Raw genomic sequence first — 5774 nt, 5'->3', positions numbered from 1 at the left:
TGTTATATATCTCCCAGCATGCCTTGGAAAACCTAGTCCACAACAGTTTCGTGCTCTCGTCCAGCAGTACCACTCCTCATATGGGCTCGATTATGAAGAGAAAAGGTTGAGGTATATTCAGGTGTGTTAGAACAGAAGTTCTATGAAGCTCCTGAAGACAAGAACCATGCAAGTGTAATCTCAAATCAATTCTGAGTCTGTCTATCAAAGGAAATATCTCACTGCAGCTGTGTAACACTCCGTATCAGACCCACTGTGTCTGCTCTGACCTCTAGAGGGCAGCAGGAGCCTATACAGGAGTTTTCCATTCTGGCACTGCTAACAAGCTACTTCATGCCCTGTCTCTACTTAACCTGGAACCAGTGAATAGGCCAACACATATGATCCTAACAGCTACATGACCCCAAAGTGGAAACACAGGTTGTGTAAAATGATTGCACTTGTCTAAAATGTATTGACAGATGTTGGGCTATTTTGTAATCAGTTAAGAAACAGCATCTAGTTTTAGTTTACTAAAGATTGAGAGTGCAGTTTGATGACTCTGTCAGCTGTTTCAAATGGAAATATCTCCATTTTTAATTTTCTCTTATTATCAGCTGCAAGTTTTTTAGGTAATTAAAGAGCCACTTAATATGCTTAATTTAACAGAAAACTGAAAAGGTTCTGAGTGTGTTGGGTGTGTGTGTGTGTGTGTGTGTGTGTGTGTGTGTGTGCATATGAGTGCATGCATGTGTGTGAGCATGTGTTGTGGGGATGAGTTGGTTGTTGGTTGATGAATGACTTGCCTAGAAAAAAAAAACATTAATTTTTGAGAGTTTGGGAGCAATCTGAATCACCCTTGTCTGGTTCTAGTCTATCAGTCTAGTGTCTGATAAATCTCAGGTTAAGAGAGGCAATGGCAGTCCGGATGTCAACTCCTGGGGATATCACATGACCTTCAAAAGAACGCTGAAGGACTGACGGAAAGCCTGACACACCTCTTGTGATCCAGCCAAAAAGGTCTCTCTCTCTCTCTCTCTCTCTCTCTAAAATCTGAAATCAGTAATGCTTTTTTTTGGCACAAATGTCAGGATACAATTTTGCTAAAGCAGCATATAGTGCCATTAATCTGAGGTGCAAGATGTATGATGTCTCAGGTATATAAAAAAAGGCTTAAGAACAAAAGAAAACAAAGAACAAAATTAAGAAAATTAAGAAAAAAGAAAATTAAGACACTTAATTAAGGTTCATGAAAAACACTGGAATAATTACCTAAATTATTTGTAATAAGAAGAAAATTCTTCGAAAAATATAAAATAGTTTTAAAAGACATTACATTTCACAAGAAAATAAAATCCCCCCCCCCCCCCCCCCCTCTCTCTCTCTCTCTGAATGGGAGCAATCACTTTGCAGTAAATGGAGAGAACAGTCTGTCTGAGGAGACTGGGGAGTCTAGAGAGTGATTAATGACTGCATTAAACCAGCTGATGCTGGCATGAGTGAAATCTAATCTCTCAGACAAAACTGGCGATCCTCAGTAAACCTTAGAACTGGACATGGCCAGAACTGAGGTAAACAGCAGGCCTCAGAACTTCACATAGCCAAGGTTAAATAGCTTTAATCTTAAGTTTAGGAAATACATGTGCAGAATTACTCTTAGGTAGACATATACTCTTTCCACACATTAAATAATAAAGATTAGTGAAAATTACGAGAAGATCACCATCTCTTTCTCTCTCTCTCTCTCTCTCTCTCTCTCTCTCTCGCTCTCTCTCTCTCTCTCTCTGGCTGATACCCTGTGTACGTAGATACAGCAGCATAGCAAGCAGACACAGCAGTGAGCAGACAGGCCAGTGGGGTGCTCCCATGACTCATCAAAATAAATCAAACATACTGAGAGGTAACACTGACAACAGCAGCCGAGGGAAACACATCCAATTAACAGCACTGAAGAATTCCAATTTCACAGTCAAATCAACCAGAACAACACCATGTGCTTGTGGCATTGTGTGTGTGTGTGTGTGTGTGTGTGTGTGTGTGTGACACAGAGAGGGAGGAGGGGAGAAGAGAGAGAGAGAATCTGGTGACAGTGATGCCAGTGAGATGCCCTCCATGCACACTGAGAGCCAGACTGTGAGTCACCATAGCTGTCTGGTGGCTGTCTGGCCGTCAGGGTTAGACAGAGAACAGTACAGTGCAGTTATGTAAGTACAGACACCACAAAGAGTGACATAAATTACACCTGTGCATGTGGCTCTCAATGAAGTTATAAACATGTCATGGCACAACTATGTTACCAGACTAACAATACAAACTACAGTTAAAAAACTATTACACTGTGAATGATGAGGGCCAGTTTTTTTCTTGATAGACTTTTTTTTTTTTAATTTTGATAGCCTGTAATATCTTGAGCCCACTATAGCTGACATATATTTGTTTGTGAACTATGCTCAGATTTTAATGTTAATAACAGAATCTAATTTAATTTCTCTGTACTGTTTAAATTAAAAATGCACAAAACTTTCTCATTTAAGGCTGACTATGGATTTGTGATTTATTCCCACATAAAAATATATCCTCATAATTCTACAATGAGTACATTACAAGTCACATTTATTTCAAATAAAATCAAGCGCAGTATCTTGAATTTGTAGGTAAGACAGAGCAATGCGTAGGCTAAAATTATCACTCCAGCAACCAAATTATTTTACCACTTTTTCTCTCTTTGAGAATGTTTATGGCTTTGGACCAGTGTGAGAACAGTAAGATGTCCAATATATATATATATATATGTGTGTGTGTGTGTGTGTGTGTGTGTGTGTGTGTGTGTGTGTGTGTGTGTGTGTGTAGAGAGAGAGAGAGAGAGAGAGAGAGAGAGATCACTGTTAAATACACTTACATACTGTGTGTGTATACACACACACACACACATATATATATATTCATTCATTTCTGAGACACCAGGAGAATCATTCAACAAACAAAACAATAAAAACCAATGAAAACAATAAAACATTTTGCAGTATTTTATATGAAACATTAAATACACAGAGGCATGGTATTAAAAAGTTTAAATATGTTTGTGTTATAGCATAAATACTGATGGGCCATATATTACATTTGGAGCCATCCTGACTCTTAAATTAATGTACAATAAATGTATAATATTAAATGTACAAAGGTAAATAATAAATGTTAAATGTATAATAGGCTGAGGGTGACAGAACGTTTTTGATTATTAATTCAGAGCAGGGAGGACTGAAATGGTCAAACGTCACATTATAATAACATGCATAAAAAAGTACAACACACCACTATATTGACTACACCTGAACATCTGCTATGGCCATTTCTTCAACTGTCATGGCCATGTCCAACGTCCATGGAAAGTTTCTATAAATCAATTTTATTGCAGAGAGAGAGAGAGAGAGAGAGAGAGAGAGAGAGAGAGAGAGAGAGAGGCACCACAGACTGCAAAAAAATGCTCTGCTGTAAAAAAAAAGAGTCTATAAGAAGATCTAAAAAAGCTGAGGATGAATAATTTTATCAGTGCTTTAGGTTCTTAGCCTGTCATGTATTCAGAGCATTTGTCGGGCAGAGTAATTTTTATACCCCGACTTTAATTTGAATCTCTTAGTTCACACTGATTCCATGACTCATCACTCAGATTACACAGTGAGAGAGACTCCACATCCCTCTAACGCAATGCTAATGTAAGAGATAAAATATGTCCAGCGTGTTCATGCTAACCAGTGAAAGTACTTCAAAACTAAACTTCAGCAATCTATATATGTTCATACCAATCTCTACAACTATAATGCAAATTGTTAGCAGCAATTCAGCAATTTTGCAAAAATTAATATTAATAATATTAATATTTTTAACCATTAATATTTGCTGTTTGGAACCATGCACACAGTGTCTGGGCATATTTAGGTACCTTGGAGAGTACCTCCCATCCCACTCCTGGGGTAGCTGTCACCATGGTAATAGCACCATCTTAATATCTTAATCTGTTGCCCTACACTGACAGGGTGTAGATGACAGCTGCACAGGCTACCATGGCAACATACTCCAGTAGTTTAACCATTTTTACTGAACTGTCTTTGCCAAATTCCCAAATTGTTCTCATTCATCACTCTCTCTTTCTGTAAGCCTTTCTTTCACACACACACACACACACACACACACACACACACACACACACACACACTCACTCACTCAACAATCCTCACCTAAACCATCTGTGTAGACTTTAACTACATTTAACAATTCATGTTAAATTAATTATTGCTGTCATCCTTCTGCCTCACTCTGCCACCTCCCTCCCTCACTCACTCCTTCCCTCATTCACTCACTCACTCACTCCCTCCCTCACTCACTCACTCTTTCATTCCCTCCCTCTTTCCGAGTCTTTGGAGTTTCTCCTAGGGAATCTACTGCTGTGTTCGAAATGTCCACTCACTCACTATACAGTGTACTATTAGAAAACAATATATAGTGAGTAATTGAGTGAACGAGTGGATATTTCAAACACAGCATAAGTAAACTGACAGGTCGATTCATATTTAATCAGCTGCAGACTGAAGAATGTTTGAAATGCTGTATCATCTAGATCCTAATGAGAGCTTAAGAAAACACCTAACAATGATAGAGCCTCTTGGAGCGCAAACACACACACAAACACACACACATCATAGAACCTGTAAATTCAATGCACACACCTGCAGAATGGTACAACAGGTAACAAAGCAGAGGTAGGCAGACTGTTACAGGCAGAATTCCATAACTTTCCAAGAGGAAAATCTTTGTCTCTGTCTAGCTAAATGCCCAGTTCAGTTTCATTTGAAATACTCTTAAATGAACCAGTTCCTTTGAATGGATACTCTGTGAATGGTTGAAGTCACTGGTACCTTCAGCTGACTCTGTAAATGGCAGTTTGATACACTCAGTTATTTTGTATAGCTTGGTTTTAGCAAACTAACATCAATAAAATACGGAGAATATGAGGTTGAGAAATTGTTAAACCTATATAAATTTCATAGCTATACACCTTGACTTGGGGAGAGACAGCTGACACTATATTATTATCTTTTCATAGCAATATCATATTATATGTATCTCACGTAAATTTCAAGATGCGACATTCATTTGCGACCCTATTAGGTTTCCATTCAGAAATATCACTTGGAACATCCCATAATTATATATTCAAATGAGGGCAAGTTTATGTTGGAAATAGCTGTGTATGTGGAAGATACTGTGTGAGGTGTATCTTTATAGCTGTCATCTTCTGGCATCTAAGACCTGATTTTGAACTGATGCTGAGATTTCACTGTGTCATAGCATAGCAGGCCAGTGTCATGTAGGACAGTTAGGTCTCTTTTCTATGATGAGAATTTGTGACTCTCACTTTAATGAATGACCATATTGTACCACTTTTGCATCAGTAGTGTTTCAGTCTAGTTTACAAAGTCAGTAGGGACCCTCTTAAGATGGTCAAGAGTGATTTCACAAAAAAGTAAGATTTATCCCTCATGCCATGACTTGCTTCCGCTTTGTGGATGACATCAGCTGAGAGAGAGAGAGAGAGAGAGAGAGCAGGCGCACACCGGTTTCCTCGTGCGCACCTCGGTCTCCACCCCAGTTCCAAATCGCATGATGCGGAGTCTGGCAGTATAAAAGGTCGGACCACCCCTACCCCACCCCGCTGCTGACTCCAGCGATCTCCACGATATCTGACAGGGGGAGTGCGCGAGTGCGCTCGCATGTATATCTGAGTGTGGTCTGAGAGG

The sequence above is a fragment of the Chanos chanos genome, chromosome 10 (assembly GCF_902362185.1).
Source record: "Chanos chanos chromosome 10, fChaCha1.1, whole genome shotgun sequence".
NCBI classification, from domain to species: domain Eukaryota; kingdom Metazoa; phylum Chordata; class Actinopteri; order Gonorynchiformes; family Chanidae; genus Chanos; species Chanos chanos.
The sequence above is the reverse complement of the archived record's forward strand: the minus strand, read 5'-3'. Positions refer to the sequence as shown.